Here is a 19,857-nt window from a genome sequence, read left to right on the forward strand (position 1 = left end):
ACTGAATCGAATATATGTACTCTCAAAAGCTTGGTACTTAGTTTCTGATTTCTAATATTTAACGGTGAATTCCGAAAGAATTGATATTTTTTTTTTCTGGTTAAGTAAAATGAGCTATAGGACAAAATATTATATTGCCAAATTTGTCTAAAAATGCATTGAAACTTACGATCTTCTTGTCTAATATTTTAAGCATGAAGTCATCGACTAGTGTTTTAGATCGAGTTGTATATCTTTGTTAGATTGTTACTGTAAATACTTAGTTTCTCATAGCATTATTACCGAAACATTAAAACTCAGTATACAAAGTCATTAAATGAAGTCTGTATATAAGAAGAGTTTTAGTGAATTAGTCAGTAGACGAGAGAATTTGGTAGAAATTCCTGTTGCCCTTAGTTTTCTTGTTTTTTTTTAATCTAAATAAAAAAAAATTTAGATATTCCGAAACCAATTATCTATGTCTAAAACAGATTATTTAGTTTGGATAAATGCTCAAGCATGAAAAATATTATTATTGTATATCTGAAAAATCATTGTCGCACTGAGAATCTGTACGAAATACTTGAAAATCGGATAAAGATTTGTAAAGCTTTAATGGATAGTCATTGTTAGAATGAATATAGCTGTTTCCATTTATTGCAATATATAAAGCATAATAGTAACCATTAACAACTTCTCCTCCATTTTCCTACCGCTTACGTAAATGTTGCTATAGATAAAAATGAAATTGTTTTCCATAGCAAGTTCGTTGAATGGTTTCTATCTGATGATATTCGTTTCTTTTTTTGTTTTGTGGAAATTCGGCTGTACTTCTTTCTTAACTGCTTTTATTTATTAGAAAATTACCTAGTTATAGCATGACTTTCATTTTCATGAATAAGATTCCTTTAAAAAGAGGTTTGACAAAACTATGTGACTTAGCAATTTAGAGTTCAGTGAGATTAGGCTTCTATGGCGATAATATATAAAAAAAAAAGAGAGGTGCAGATGGTCGAACTGATAGCGCTTTTCTCTATCAGACAATCGTTATTATTCATATGGCAATATACAATAATATGAGGGTATCGAAAATAATTTCCAAACCCTATTTTCACATAATTTTACTGTTAAGGAAATGAACTGCTAATGAAAGTGAACAAATAAAAACGTAACTGATGAGGCTGTAGACGTAGTTGCCATAATATGCTTTGTTAGTCAGAATTTTCATACACCATGTTGGGAGATTCAATTTGAAACAAACAAAATTGGCCGAGCAGCACAATACTTTATATGGCAAACATTTCAATGCAGATAATCACAGTACCAACTGAGAAATGGTTTTAAATAAATTTCGTGATAAAAACAGAGACAAAATCATCATAAAATTTAGGTTTACTCTATGAGATAACTCCCAGTTATGAATATGTTTTTTTAAAATCTGTGACAACAGAAATGGTAGATAATAGATTTTTATAAAAATGAAAACATGCCAAATTTTATGAAAAATTGTTTTGCTCTACTGGAAATATACACATATTTTTAATGAATGGATCTATCATACATCGATACATCGACAAAACTTAAACATACATACGTATATATATATATATATATATATATATATATATATATATATATACATGCATGTATGCATGTATGTGTAGAGCGAGAGAGAGAGAGGGGGAGAGAGAACAGAACTAGGAAGCCCAATAGACGCAGGTGGGCATAAAGCGTGTATTTACGTTTGTACGGGGAACACAACATACAGATGTCAGATTAAAAGAAAGAACCTATCTATGTTATGTTTACTAATTGCTATAAACAAGAGTTCATGGTCGTGTTAGATTCATTGGGCTACGGGGTAAATTTGATTGAGGAGGCACTCAACAAGTTCGAAATACCGTGGTGTTTTGAAGTCCCTTTATACCGGTTAATTCCGTCTGTTATGAACATACATCGTCTGAAGGGAAAGGTTCTCCAATAATGCAAAACAACAGTGGTTATAATATTTATGTTCGAATCGGCCAAAACGTATAAAGAATGGATACGCTACTGTTTGGAGTGTAGCTGGTCTACGCTCAAATTACGAACCTTTTTCTCCAAATATTTGTTATAATTTCTACAAAATATAGAGTTAATCAGCGTCGCAATTAGGGCTACTCGCCCACTCCTCACAAAAGTGCACGATACCCCATGCTTTATGTCCACTTACATTTCTTATAAATAAATACATTTCTAATAAATAAATAGGCGCGCTCGTGCACGCATGTGCGCGCACGCACACACGCACGCACACATTCACACACACACACACAGGTGTGTGTGTGTGTGTATGTGTGTGTATGTGTGTACATATGCGCATCTGTATCTTCTGGGTTGGCTGGCGTGCATGACAGCAAACAATAGCGAAGAACTAAAGAAGAAAGTAGATTTTAGAGAAAGGACTACATTGAGGGTCTTACTTGTCTTCACGGGTGACCATCAAGTCTTAAGTAGATGCATTCTTGTCATATGTATATGAACCATATTCATGCATACGTTTACAGATATACAATAACAAAAGAGGCAAAAACATGCACCTCAAATAGAAAGCATGTGCAGTTATACACATGTGCAACTGTATGAACAATAATTGGAAATATAACTTTTCTACTGAAACGATGGCTATGTATTGCAGAGATGAATATTTCTTATGCAAATACAATTTCTACATTTCGCTGATTTTCATTTGGATTTCATCAATTGAATTACGCTCTATTTCATTGACTGATTGCGCAGAGTATTGAAATAATCGAAAAAAGAAATCGAAAGCTATATATTTCTTGTATTTGTTTGAATTTATATCATGAGAGAGTTTGAGTATGAGATGCAAATTTGTTGGGAATATACCTAGCCCGAAAGAATGATTTATCTTATACGCAGTTATAAACATAAATGGTTCGTATATATCGACAAACATACAAACACACACACTCACACACAAACACACACACACAGATCACAAATACTCATGCGTACATTTACACATACCAAACACGGATACCTTATTATATTATATTATACATACAGGGTGGCCCAAAAGTAGGTTTACAGTTATCACGTAAGCATTTTAAATTTATTTAAAAATATTTTATTACATTTAAATTTGTATCTTACAAACTGAAAAGGGAGTTAACAAAATTAACTAAACTAGCATAGAATAATGGTTTCATATTTCTTTATAATTAAGATCTAAACTGTTAATATATGAATGCGAAAGACATAGTTTGAATAACTGTAAACCTACTTTTGGGCCACCCTGTATTATACACGCATACATTACATATATGTATGTTTATATATATATGTATACACACACAGGCATACATACATATATATATATATATATATATATATATATATATATATATATATATATATACACATATATATGTATACACACAGACGCATACATACATATAAATATATATATAAATATATATACATATATATATATATATATATGTATATATATATATATTTATTTGTGTATATATATGTGTGTGATATATATATAAATGCATATATAAAAAATACAGACAATAGAAATATACGCATGTGTGGGTGGGTGTCAGAGAGAGTGTGTGTATGTGTGTGTGTGTGTGTGTGCGTGTGTGTGTGTGTGTGTCTGTGTGTGTGTGTCTGTGTCTGTGTGGTTGGATGATTCTGTCGGCGCGTGTTATGGTTACTTCACTTTTATGATTTCCGCTAGTTTCTCTTTTTCTTCGTAGTTGCACACCAAGTTTCCATTAAATTTTTCTCTTATCTATCTTCTCTTCAGAAATATATGATTTCGTTTTTGCTTTATTTTGAGTAATTTTTGTTTCTTTCTCACAGCTTAATCACTGCGAGGACAAAATATATCTCCTTAAATGATTATAACGCTAATAAATGTTACTGTGTTTGCATTGTTTCATTTCTTTATTTTATTTATTTTACTTCTGTTTGTTGTTTTGCTGTTTTGCTTTAGCATTTTTTTCTTATATTCACTAACATTTCACGCCCTTACTTGTTGATAGAATCCTTATAAAAATCGAAACTTATTGAAGTGGTATATTACAACAGTTGTAATTGATTTGTATTAGTTTGTGTTATTTTTTTCTTTCCCAATTATTTCGTTTCTGTTTTTTACTTGTTTTTAATTATTTCACATGGAAATATTTCCTTACATTAAATTGCGTTCATTTAAATGCTCAAAATAATTAGTTTTACTGCTGGGTATCTAGGTGCAAATATCCTCTATCGAAATAGCAGCAAATCAAATTGTTTATCAGCAAAAAGTCATGATTTGTTACGGGTAGGAGCTGAGTAATTACATAATTTTAATTATTTCTGGCATGTTTATGTTCAGGAATGATACTGCAATGAGAAGGAAGAAGAAATATTTATTAAGCACCTCGGCTATATCTAATAGAAAATTGGATAACAGAAAAAGTTATGCGTAAGAAACCATAAATACATACATACATATGTTCATATATATATATATATATATATATATATAATATATATATATATATATATATATATATATATATATATATATATATATATATATATATATATATATATATATATATATATATATATATATGTATATATATATATGCATACACATATCTATATTATGGGGTAGGCATTTAAATAGATATGTATTAAATATATATGTGTATGTATATATGTATATATATATATATATATATATATATATATATATATATATATATATATATATATATATATATATATATATATATATATATATATATATATATGTATATATATACATATTTAAATATTTATGTATATACCTATGTGTGTATATAGGGTAGAACTTCCTTGAGAATTTAGTGTGCAAATAGTGGAAATCATAGAAGTGATGTACAGAGTCACATGGACACACACATACACTCACAGATATGTGTATATAGATATGTATTTATGTTATATATATATATATATATATATATATATATATATATATATATATATATATATATATATATATACATAAATGTGCGAGTATACGCGTATAAGGTATGTGAAGCAACATGAACGAATGGTTGCGCTGTTCACTCACGATCACAATGGCGGGGTTTCATTTCCTCGACCGAGTGATTTGTTTGGTAGTTAAGAAAGATGCTTCATTTCACATTACTTCTGTTTAATTAGCAAGACACCCATGTCTTTCGGAAACATTTTTTAATGCTCAGAATTACTGAAGAATGGAATAAACTACTTTCATCAACTAGGTGTCGAACTACACCCTTCAAAAGTTCCATGTTTCTTGAAATTTGCCAGCGGTACACCTGATGTCCCCCACACTTGCTCCCTTATTTGTAGTGCACCTGAGCACTATATACAAGTTCATTATTATTATTATTATTATTATTATTATTATTATTATTATTATTATTATTATCATCATCATCATCATCATCATCATCATCATTATTATTGTTATTATTATTATTATATTATCATTATCACAGATTTTGTTGGAGCTCCTGGAGTTTTACAGGCGTAGTAAGCTTACTACCTGCAGCCTACGGTACCTTGCTATTCTTTCCTTTCAGCTATCTAATACTTTCCTGATTATTCTGGCTGTGCCAAGGAGGCAAAACTTTTGTAACAGTTCCACTGAGCACTCTACTCCAATTTCCTTTATAACCCTCTTGATTCCTACTGATACCGTTCACAAGGATCAAACAATAATTGGCACTATCTTCACCTTCTTCATTTTCCATAGCCGGGCTATTTCATACTTAAGCTGTTTGTATCTATCTATCTTTTCGCCTTCTTTCTTGACTATTCGTGGGTCAAACGGGCATGCAACGTCAACTATATAGCTTATGTGGTGCACCTTGTCCACCACGACTAAGTCCGGTCTATTACCCTCTATCAGCTGATTGGGTTGGGAAATCCTAGAGGATTTTCTAGCCTCCGACTCTGTCACTCTCTGTGGTTTGTGCTCTCCTCATGACTAGGCGATCAGTGTCTGCACGTGAATGATAGGCCCCGTGCATCTTTAGGAACTTTCTTGACTTCCTGTCCATCTTCTTTAGCTCTTCCTCTGTCCACTTCAAGATTCCAGTGCCATACCAAACTACTGCGACAACGCGCGAGTTTATTGCCGAAATTATGTTTTTGGTATTCATCTTTGAAGCCAATATTTTTCTCACTCACCGCAGGTATTCTCTTTTGTCTTTTCCTTCATGTCGTGTTTTTTGATTCCATTTGCCTCAAGTATTCCCAGGTATTTAAAGCTGGATGGAGGTTGAATTACGTTCATCCACACCACTTTGCAGCCATATGCCTTCTGTCCTAGCAAGCGTTTCTCGTCTTTATCACCATCGTAGCACATCTTGAGATTCCAAATTCCATCTTAATATCATTGGAGAAAATCTTCACAGACTGGACTAGGCTGTCCAGTTCTGCCTCAGCTTTTGTGAATAGCTTCAGGTCGTCTATGAATAGCAAGTGGTTTAGTTTTCCCTTACCTCTTCCCAGATTATACCCCAACTTTGTTTTCTGTAGTATTTCACTCAAGGAGATCGTTCTCAGCACGAACATCAATAGAGACACACTGTCCACTTGAAGATTCCTCTCTTGATTTTTCACTCTCGTAGTACTTGCTTCCTTGCTGTCAATTCCGTTCTCCAGTATTTCATGCTATTCCATACAAGGCTTCTCATATTCTTTGCTACTCCATACATTTCCATTGTTCTTATTGTCCAGGAGTGTGGTATCATATCGTATGCTTTGCGATAGTCAACACATGCCATGCTCATACTCATGTGTGTATGCCTTCTCTTGCAGCTCCTGATAATTAGATTATCAATTAAGAGCTGGTCCTTCGTTCCCCGGTTCTTTTTATGGCACCCTTTTTATTCAATGGGTAGCAACCCACCTTTATCCAAGTATCTGTACAGTTCACTGACCAAAGCACCTGGAATTAGTTTCCACATTAACAGAAGGCATGTTAATGGTCTATTATTATTATTATTATTATTATTATTATTATTATTATTATTATTATTATTATTATAAAGCCACATAAATCTATAAAGGAAAGCTTGGTACAATTCCATACTCGTTCATGGGTGATGAATGTGCTGCTCATCTAAGTTGACAGCGACGAAACAAACCTCCAGTGGGAATTTAATAGAATGTGTGTTACAAATCGAGGTAAACAACGGTAGCTGATTCAGTAGTACGTTTACTAGAATTAAATTCGATGGCAGGAAGTGCAAAAAGTGTAATAGTTATCGCTGTCAAATGCTATATGATAGCTACGTAGTTCGGTTCCCGTGAGCTACTATACTCTTCTGTGCCCCACTTTAGGAATGAACTAAAATCACCACCACATTGTCAGTATATTCATTCATTTAAAATCAGGGTAGACACTATAACTCACTCAGAATTTAGATACTACATAAATAGTTATAATCTAATAATGTCTCAATGGACAAAAGATGAATACTATTTATCTTATGAAAGTCTAAGAGCAGTAGTATCTAGACAGGTTCTTATAATTTTCTTGCAGAGAATTAATACAGCTTTAGTTAAACCGCTTTATTTCATCATCATAGTTAGGCCAAATTATATATATATATATATATATATATATGTGTGTGTGTGTGTGTGTGTGTGTGTGTGTGTGTGTGTGTGTGTGTGTGTGTGTGTGTGTGTGTATGTGTGTGTGTGTGTGTGTGTGTGTGTGTGTGCATACATACAGAGAGAGAGAGACATACATATATGTGGGTTTATGTGTGTATATAACTAAATGTGCACACATATTTATGTACCTACATATATATGCACGACGACACTGTATAATAAATATTTATTTAATATAATTTCAATAACTAATCAGATCTAATTCAAAATAATACGTCAGAAAAAAATTGTTTTCAGATGTATGAGCCAATTACGACACACTACTGCAGAACGTACGTAGCATTTTAAGCAGAAATATTTACTAACAATTTTTATTTTAATTTAACAATGGCAGAATCATTTGACAAGCAATCCCACATCCACAAACATGATCGATATGCTGTTAAGTAAGTGGGAATGTAAAGTTTCAGTTCATGAAGTGTCTTATTCATGTCACCATATGTTAGTCAGCAGTAAAGAAAATGTTCAGCTCGCAAGTCAAACAATGAACAAAATCCTTAGATATCTCTTATGCTTCGCTTATCTCAAATGAATAGCAATCAAAAGACATTACAACACATTTCTAAGTATGTAAATTTACACCACATAGACTCATAAATACTAAATTAAATGAAGATTGTTAAGCGCCGAGATAAATCATTCAGCGACAATTGATACTCTTTTAATATTTTGATGAGGCAATATTCATGTTTATACCAAGATGTTCAAATAAATAACTTCCACCTTTTCTTCTTACATTATTTAACATTTACTAATATATTTTTCAGAAAAATAGGTTACGCTAGAATTTCTTGAGCTTCTGCAAAGGATAGCAAGAAACAGTGGTGAGCACAACTAACCAAAAAGTTAGCTTCGTTAACCGCTAATCCGCTAACTAAAAAAGTTAGTTTCTCAAACACAAAACCGCGAAACAGGTGAAAAAAGAAAATGAGCGGAAGTATAATCTAGGCCTGCTAAAAAAATAGCTTTTCATCCGTATCTCCGCGCAAGCTGCAATAGTTTTTGTGAATTCGTGGTTTGTTCAATTTTTCGCAGGTAGGAAGCAGGCAGGACACTTGATTGCAGTATGTTATGACCATAATTTGTTTATAGAAATCACACAGACTGTAGTTTAGCATTTGTTACTAGGCTGTTTTAAATTTATGGAAATATTGCTTATAATTTAAAGCCTTGTTATTAAACTTTTGAAAATAATGACACTACCCTGATAGGTGACGTGTGGGTGGAGGGATAAATAACCGAGAAGGGGATGGAATGATGGTCGGAATTTTATAAGTTCAGTACTTAAGGTTCGTTTCTTCGTTATTTCATTAAAGACTGCTGTTTTGGCTGTGGAGACTTAATCCTGAATGGAATATATACATATATATATATATATATATATATATACCGTATATTATATATTATGACATTTATTTCAATTAACTATTATACATTTTATTACATCAATTAAGAAAATAATTATTTAACAAATAATTAAATTGAATTAGGAAAATTTGAAGCATGCCATAATAATAATTTAATAATCTTGTCTGATTTCAACTTATAAAATACCTCTTAAGATACTCCTCCAGCTGTATATAGCTGGCCAAGATCATCCTGTCCAGGGTGCGGCGGGACATTGACGTCTTTTTGGGGTTCAGCCTGTTGATTAGGCCGGCAAAGGTGGGGCCTCCTCTACAAGCAGCGGTAGCATGTTGTCAATACACAGGTATATAATCCTTCTATCCACCATAGAGTGGAAGACGCCAGTGCCAGCAATTTGGGAAAACGCGTCGTCAATGCTGGGCTCGCGTGCTTCCTTTGCACATGGCTGCGACGATTGGCTACTGGCACTGCTACCAGAAGATTGCTTGTGTTTCCCACAGGAAGACCCGGCCTTCAGCTTCTCCTCAAACTGAATGGCATGCGCGGGTTGTTTTCTCTTAACATACGACCTCAAGTTGTAAAGGCTCGCTGCTTGTCCTTTGATGGGGGGCTTACATATGACGCACAGGGAGAACAGGATTTTGGCGTTCCTTGACGTTCCTTGGCGTTCCTTTTATCCCTCGATGTAAGGGCAATGTATTCCTGCAGGTGGAGGCCACAGATTCTGAGACCCATGATTCTCAACGTGAGCGGCGTCTACCTCACCCACAGACGTTGCAGACGCCTGAACAGTCCTTTCATCCTCAAACCGAATAAAAACGTCTTCACCTTCCATAACGATAAGCGGTAACTTAATAAACTGATAACATACATTGCTGTTGCTGACACTATAAAACTGTATGTGACAACATCGTAAGTGAACAAAACTCAAAACTGCAGGTTTACACAATACTGCTCTGCTGCATCGACCAATCCCGTGTAGTCACGTGTACACGTAGTCATCCAATAACGTGCCTGATGAACTTTTCGAGACACGCCCACAACAGAGGAAGAACAAGCGTACGAATTTTGTTAGGGGACTTGAAATTAGCGGATCTAAATTTAGCTAATTGATCCGCTAACAGTTCCCCAAGTTAGTGAAAATGCTAATCCGCAAAACGAAAAGTTAGGTTCGCTAATTAGTTGCCTCGTGGATTAGCAGAAATTTGCCCACCACTGGAAAGAAACATTTGGCTAATCATAGCCAATATTTTGTAACTGAGCCCTTTCCTAATCCTCCTTGGATAAATTCAATTTTGCGAATGCAACACCACCAACATTCACGGGTAAGGAGCTGCAAATATTGATGAATTAGATAATCAGGCAGATGAAATATATCTTAAAGTGCTTCTGTATATATATATATATAATATAAGTAGGTAAGTATGTATACCAGCATTTCACCGGTTCTCTATATTTTGTGAGAACTAAGGGTTAATTACAATTTCTATCCATATCCGAACCGTTGTAAACATATTAACACAGTATTTTGCTCTCAGAATATGACGCCTACGAAGTTATTAAACCAAGAGTTATAAAAGTTGGAAAATATCCAGAAGAATACAACACTTTTTGGTAGAAATTGGAGTTAAATGTTAAATATTATATATTTGTTACTACAACTGATCAATACAGTTTGTCAATTGATTAATTGACTTTCGACTCTTTTTAGAAGAGATATATAGATCCAAAGAACATATCAATAATTTTCTCATATTTTCTCGTTGGTTTATAAATTCCGTCTTCGAAGTACTTATCTAATACGGAAAATTCAGATAACATGAGATAACCCAAACCTATTATTAGAAGACTACTCTTTCCCCTGTTGATTTACTCGGATTAATAATAAGAAAAGGGAAATGTCTAGGGTAAATTAATATGCATTTTATTATTGATATTTATACTTTCCAGCTTACTTAAATGTATCTTCCTTGTATATTAGATTACATTATATCAGCTCTACTTTAATGTGAGGAGCAGACTGCTTATATTACACATGCGCACTCAAACACACAAACAAACACACATACACACGCACATACACAGACATACATACATACATAAATACACGCATACACACACACAAACAAAGATGCACACACACACAAACACATATAAATATAAATATATATATATATATATAAATATATATATATATATATATATATATATATATATATATATATATATATATATATATATATATATATAAGAGCAAAGATGGGTTAAAGGTTCGCTACAGCTGTTTCACGGGTGGTTTTATAGATGAATAATTTGATTACCTCAACAGAGTAAAAACTTTAAATTTACTTCGAAGAAAAAATACCATGATGTGGAATATAGATTAACATCCTCATTTCGGCACAACGAAGAGGGAAAACGGTTGTTTTCATGATGTAATCGAATTATTCATCAATAAAGAAAACTTGTTTGGAACAGCTGTAACGAACCTTTAATCCATCTATTTTATGCAAACGTCATACTTGGAACCTTCCCTAATTTAGATCTGGAACTTTACTCTCCATCGTGGAATTGCATGGGTGTGTGCATAGGTATATAATTTCATGTACATTTGTATCTATATCTACATATATATAAATATATAATTCAGATATCTATAAATATATTATACATACATATGTACATATATATATATATATATATATATATATATATATATATATATATATATATATATATATATATATATATATATATATGCCCAACCCATGCTAGCATGGAAAACGGACGTTAAATGACGATGATGATGATGATGATGATACATATATAAATATATATATATATATATATATAGGACGTCTGTTTAATAAGTATCCGGATTGTAGCCATAGCAACGAAGCTAAACCATACAGAGTAAAGCAGCCTCGATTGACCTTCAACCCTGTCGTGCATTCGCACTGATTTTTAATGATATATGTATATATATGTATATATATGTATGTATGTATATGTATATACAGGGCGCGTATATACAGGGCGCGTATATACAGGGCGCGTATATACAGGGCGCGTATATACAGGGCGCGGTGTATAAACTGTCGTCTAAATCAGTACTACTCAAAGTGGTGGTCTGCTCCCGGTACGCCACATCAGATATTTTGAGAAGCACTGGTCTGTTCGTCTTTGGTGTTACAAGGAGATCTGTTGGTCTCCCATTCAACTGCATCCCACACATAGTGACCAGATATTAGGGGTGATGTGGTCGCAGAAATTGTCTGACAGCCATGACTGGGTTCTCCTGCTTGTGTGACATGGTGCAGATTCCTGTTGCCAGATATAGTGTCTTCCAGCAGGCAACCTCTTTATCCAGAGCAGTACTATCTCCTCCAGGCACTTGATGTAGGCCTCCGTACTCTAGTCTGGGGCTGTGTGGGAAGATGAATGGAGGAATGAGTTCACCACCACTAGAGATCACTCCAAACACCATGATGTTGACTGAATGTTTAGTCTTTATCATTCTCGGTACATGTTATCAGATTGCATTGTCCTCAGATTGACGCCCAAACACTCTGAAATATTCGTATTGGAGCTTCCAGCGCGAATGCCAAATAGTACAGCGTGCCGTTTCCAAATTTCGAGCAGAATAAATTGCATCATGGTGCCGTTTTACACACAGACGGTGCCGAACTGTTACACTGTGTAGTCGACAAAATCAAAAAATGAAAATGCGCATGAGCGAAATTGAAAATATAGAATAATGACGATCGCATCCTATATTTATGAGTGTGTGTGTGTGTGTGTGTGTGTGTGTGTGTGTGTGTGTGTGTGTGTGTGTGTGTGTGTGTGTGTGTGTGTGTAAGCTTAAAAGCCAGTTCTAAAATCTCTCTAAGAGAGTATCACAATCGTTGTACTTGCAAGTAATGTTCGTAGCCACTTCAACATGGCTGTTCCGTTCGAACAGACTTTACTGGGATTTTTTAACCCAAGAGGACATCTCCTCTAGCTGGTTAACGATGCACAACTGCATCCGATAGTAACATAAAGAACGACTCTTCATCAGTTGTTGGCAGTCTATCTACTCCTCATTTCGAGCATTGAACAACAATATGAGTCTTCGAAGATAGTTGCTCCCATAAGTACAAAAATAAAATTTGGGATTTATGGAAGGTCAAAGTTGGCAACAAAGACAGGACACTGGAGACATACAAGGAAACCGAATTCTTCTCCTATTTTTTCTCTTGTAAAAGAAAATATGTCTCCAGCGTTCGCTATTTTACCCTCTTTCTGGTGTAACGGCCCTTTTTGTTTCTTTTCGTTCGGTTTCCGAGTATGTCTCCACTGTCTTGTTTTTGTTCCCAACTTTGACCCTCCATAAATCCAAAATTTTATTTTGGTACTTATGAGGGCAACTCTCTTTCAAGACTCATATTGTCGTTCAATCCTCGAGATTAGGAGTAGATAGACAGCCGACAACTGATGAAGGGTCGTCTTTTATGTTACTTGTCCTGTTTTCCAATTGTTTCTTTCGTTATTTGCGTAATGAAGTCATTTGCTTTCGTATCTCATTTTGTTTACTATTGGTGACATCCTGTACCCATACATGCATGTGTGTGTGTATGTATATATATATATATATATATTATATTATATTATTATTTGATTGGACGTCACGCATCAATTTCCAAGTAAGTTTATATATATATGTATGTATGTATGTATGTATCTACGTACGTACGCATGTATGTATGTATACATGTATGTATGTATATATGTACGTACGTATGTACGTACGTACAAATGTATGTATGTATGTATTATAAACAGGCACTCACACACAAATCGATGTACCACTTCATTTTTTCTATAGCGAACGTCAAAGGACTGCAAGTATTCTTTTGGCTTTTTGCATTGCTTATATCTATATATACATGTAAGCACGTGTGCTTGTATGAACATGTAAGTGCACATATATTATTGACACATGCATTTAAATACATGATGTATTTAATCTCGCGTGAGATGATCATCCATAAATATATGAATGACATGATTTTTTCAGAATTTGCAGATATATTTCATAATTGAATGTTTTTAATATGATACGAAGTTTAATTTCAAGATCTCACCAGGCTCACTGTTTCATGTTATTTATTCTTCCACTGTATATGTAATTTTCGCATGTGCTACACGTTCGAAAAAAAAAACCCAAAATACTTGCAAAATGGAAACTGAGAGGAAACACACACACGCAGACATTCACAGACACACCCACATACATACATGCTTGTATACATACATACATTCATATGTACATATATGTATATGCATGTATATATATGTATAAACATATATAAACATACATATATAGAGATATATCCATATATATATTTATATATACCTGTATACACACACACACACATATATATATATATATATATATATATATATATATATATATTTGTATATTTACATAAACATGTTTGTACATGTCTGTGTGTTTATATACATAGATATGCATGTGCATGTGTGTGTGTGTATGCGTGTATGTGAACCCTGGGATATACATTAAGATGTTTTAATGAACAATGTATTACAACCAATATAAACAATATACCTATAAAGTATGCTATTGAATTGAGTTTATTTCAATCACTATCTTATAAGTAGTTTATAAGTAATGGGTTTGTGGATATTTAAGCAGGGTTCACACCTGTTGTTCACCGATTTTGATTGTAACTTCGGTACAGGTTTTCAATCTACATTTCTTCAGAAACACATTGCATCGATGTGGCGTTTAATTTCATCATAATAGAGAATGTTGCTTACCTATAGATGTGTTTTCTTACACATTATATCAAAGAGATGAGGCATTGTTAACAGACAAGTAATTGAATTGTATATGTATACTCGTACACTGAAGACAACATGCGCGTGCACGCTCGTACACACACACACATACACACACACAAACCCTTCAGTTTACCTTCTTTTCTAAAGAAACTCACATCTACACATGCACATCCATACACAGACATAGGACCAATTCTTAGAATTCTCAGAGAGATTAAAACAAGTCTTAGAGTGAGTAGAGAGTTACAGGTCACTGAAAAGGTTGCAATCAGCAACGAAAATATGTGACTGACAAACAGCTGATTGATTGTTGTGGTTATATGTATGTTCACCCTCTTAAGTCTCGACTGACTCTTTTTGTGTATCGAAGCTCACACCAGCAGCATATGGGAAACCTATCTCTTATTTCATATGACGCTTAGAAAAATAGGAACAACTTAATCATTAATAATAACAAGACAAAATAACAAAGTGTTTCTGGCATTCAGAAATGTTCTAAAATATTCTAAAACGTTAAATAATTGGATGAGCATTCGGTCCTATCTCGTTGAGGAGTGAAACAAAGAGAACAAAAATGTCGAGTTTTTTGTGATTAAAGCAGCAGCCTCCACCAATTCTATTTCATGAGGAAGTTTATGATTTCGGTTTTATATATTTGGATACTCAATTGGACGGAAAACAAAACCAGTCTAAGAGCGGATGAATCAAAGGGGATAATGGCCATCCAACTTAAACATGCATTATCTTATGCTTAGCAACATTATTTTATTCACAGTAGTCTGAGAGAACTCCAATATCCCTAATAATGGATCATGGTCGAGAGAAATCATAGAATTTGCGAGTGATAATGTATTGGTGTGGTAATCTGCGCGGTACAACCAATCTTGGCGAGCAGCAGTTTCCGTAAGTACCGCCGGTAACCCGTCTAGAGATGGAGTCACAACGAAACCTGGAGCACAGACAGAATCAAATCTGCCTCAAGGGGGAGAAGATTATTTCATTCTAGCAGCAGTGTATTTTTAAAATGAGTCATAATATGACTGCATTATTACAAATTTGTATCTAAAAAACAACGGTGTCGCCAGTCGGTGGTGCAATGTCTCACAGAAGTACAGATCCAGTCGTCACTTTCATACTGCTGTGCAAATAATTAAGTGGGAAATTGAAATCAACAAGATAGATATTGGAATGTTATTTAAGAGTGAAGCAAACATGAGAGGATTCTGAAAAAAAATGCTATAGACATATAAAACAATATGATAACACTCAAACACGGTGAACACTAGCTAGCATGCCAAGTATTGTGCATCAAGCATGGAAAATATCTTTCTGACAAAGATACTGAACGAATACTGAGAAAGATTAACCTAGGACAGGAAGAACCACATATCAACATATCAATATCAGCTGCATGGCAATGACTTTTCTAAGAATCAGGAGGACGCGACTATCCTACCCAGCCAGGAGAATACAGTGCCCGTAGATAGAACAATGGCAAGAAGAACAATGGTCAAGGAGATAGGGAACGTGATAACAATAGTTTCAACTCAGAATTCTCGAAACTGAAGCAGACATTGAAGGAACAGGAGTTCCTAGACTCAGCTTGAGGATGATATATCGAACTAGAGTTAAGGAAAAACAACAGAACTAAAGAGTAGGGTTCATACGATTAACGGTTGAAACATTAAAGATACTAACACATTGAGATTAACAAGTGCTTATATAGTTGCAGATATGTTACGGTAAATGAAGGACCAGCAGATACCCTGCTACTAATAAAAAAAATTAGTGGCCTTAAACTATATAAGTGAACCACTAGAAGCAGCATAACGTAAAGTGTTAAGAAGAGAAAGGTAGATTAGAAGAAATGCATCACATTAAGAAAATAAAAATTTGGTCAACAACCGAAGAATAAGTTGGGAGTATAGACAAAAGCTGCCAAAATCAGAAAACACGAATTAAAACATAAACAATATGAACGGTGTCGCCTATTTTATGCAAACCTTTGATGAAGTCAGGATATCGTAGAACTTTTCAATACCAGCTAATAGAAGAAGAGAGCACAACGAACAGGATATAGGTATCGTTAACAGTTTGACACCAGGGTAAATATAAAAACAAGAGAAAAATTTGTGTATTACACTAATCTGAAATACTCGAGTGGTAGAAAAGAGTTTACGTAATTGTGTTACTAGAATTTGGGGAACAGGGACGAACATTTTGAAAACAGACACAGGTAAGATCATGTATGAATGTCTCAGAATTTGGAATCATGTGCGAGTATGTATGGAAGTGCGTGGCTATATGCAAATGTATGTGTATGTGTGTATTTGTGTGTGCACAGCAACATGCTTAAGCAAATTATTACACTCAATTAGCTTAAATGCGATTTTACATGTGTAACATGTAATCCTTGTCAGGTTCGATTCACAGCAACATACTGGGCGCGAGCGCTCACTCTTAGTCGAAGACAGAGATGTGAAAAAGAGGAAACGGGAGCAGAAGGTATGCTAATACTGTGAACTTCACTTTAAACGAAACTATGTGCATACAGATTTATATTTCTCTTGCGTGTGTATTCGTCTACTATAGTATGTGAAATTTTATCGACATATGACTCTTTTACTATAGTTTCGTACACAAACGGAGATATTTCTATATTGCAATGCTTGCACACTTCACCTTTACTTATGTACATTCCTAATCAACGAGTTAGCATTAATAAGGAAGTTTCAGAACAAGGGCTTTCAAGCAATTTTATGTAAGTATTCTATGAAACTGTATCTTACACACCAAGCCTGTTTCATTAATGCTCGCTTGTTTATCATTTATAGCAGAACTGAGCCAATCTCTGGAGGCTGGTAATTGAACGATTTCATAATAGTATACAGAATTTAAACTTTACGTGCAAGTTATTGAAGCCCTTGTCGACAACACGGTGCTTGCGTTATTGATAGTTAACATAGACCAAGCTTTTGGTGCGTTAATAATCTAGATTCATTTTGTTTTAGTGCTACACAAGTGATGGAATACAGGCTGTAATTCTTCGTGTTAAATCAAATTTTCGATTCCACTATTTGATCTTTAAAACAATTACTTAGTGCAATCACAGATTTATGATCAAGGTATAAACTTTTCCACATGAATTAATAAACACTATTTATATTTTTAAAAATGTATCATTCCTCTTGTGTATGACGTGTAAAGTATTATATAATTTGGATATGCGTTGCAGTTTAGCCCGTTGAGGTAATTAGGTTTGATTAGATAAAGCTAGCAAATTAATTACCATTAGTGAATATTTGTTCGTAAATGCCTCAGTTTATCCAATTAAGGCCAATTGAAATTTTAATCAGTTTAATAATGTCTCAACGCCAACACGTAATTGAAATTAACCAGTTATTAATCTGTAATATTAATAGCTATTCCAGTCGAGCAGCGTAGATGACGATGCAAAACTCCATCGGACCAAGTCTTCATTGTAGAGCTATTGGTTCAAACCATTTTCTGAAAATTGTCTTTAAAATGTTGGAACGTCACAACCTCCAATCATAATTTCTCTGAAATATAGAATCGACATAACAAGCTCAGAATAAATATATATAGTCTTTAAATAAATCATTCGGTTTCAAATTTAGAAGTTGCGTGTAGTCGATTATATTTGTTTGAGAATATTATTTGACCGACAACGGATGGACGGACAGCAAATATGACGACAAAGGGTTTTGAATGTAGAATGCAGAGAGTTGTAATAAATTGCATTTTGACCCATCGCTATTCAGATTCTGAGAAAAGACATTTTCTCAAGGCTACATATTTAATTAGATTATATTCGATTTAATATCTCCAGGAGGTCGCTGGTATTTATTTCACTGACGCCGCTAGCATTATGCACCGTCGATCACAAACAAGAGTAATCCACAATTTGATTTGCTTTTAATTTCTGCCTTTAAGGAAATGTATCTATTTAAATTATGAATATATAAATCATTGCATCGTTTCATATTTCACAACGGCGAGCAACTGATTATCTACATATAGCTTTCATACAGTACTTTCCTTTTCTCTGATGATTTTGTTTTCTTTTTCAGGAGACTAAACGTATTCCCAGACGTTCTAAATATTTAATAATTGAAACACTTTACATTAAGGCATCATCCTATTTTAACACTATGGAGTTTAGATTAATGATGGGTAACACTACAGGCAAAAGCCATTTGACATATATCAAACCTTTCTGTTGGTGTTGAACTATCTCGTACATAACATGTGTCTCCAGGAAAATGCTGCATTGTCGAATATATTTTATTTAGGTTGGATAAATATGCCATTAACATTACATCAATCACTAATTTTGTTTGTTGTATTCTTTTTGCAAGCACTCTTATACACTAGATAATATCCTTGGGATATGGAAGAAAAAAATCTATATATTCATGTGGCTTCCCGCTGATTTTAAAATGATTTCTAATCAGTATTTCCAACTAACAAAATCCTCGCTAATTATACATTACTGTGTATGGTCGTCGTTTTCATAGAGATAATTCTAATTAAGATTCTGAGCTTATATGTTTCGGCGGGGACTTTGTATATATATATATATATATATATATACGTGTGTGTTTGTGTGCGTGAGCGTGTGTGTGTGTGTGTGTGTGTGTGTGTGTGTGTGTGTGTGTGTGTGTGTGTGTATGTATGTTTGTGTTCCCGCATGCGTGCGTGTGTGCGTATGTGATATATATAAATATATATATGTGTATATCTATACATATATATTTAAAGAGAAAGGGGAAGAGAGAGAGAGAGAGATAGTTGTCAAAGACAGTCGTTCATTTCTTTCCAATGTTATTTGAATTAACGCAAAAACTATTTCTTGGAATTTTGTATCTCTATTTTTTCCTTTCAAGTTTTGTCTATCGTCTTTGAAATTTGAATAAATTT

This window comes from Octopus bimaculoides, chromosome 2, assembly GCF_046866305.1.
Source record: "Octopus bimaculoides isolate indiv1 chromosome 2, ASM4686630v1, whole genome shotgun sequence".
NCBI classification, from domain to species: domain Eukaryota; kingdom Metazoa; phylum Mollusca; class Cephalopoda; order Octopoda; family Octopodidae; genus Octopus; species Octopus bimaculoides.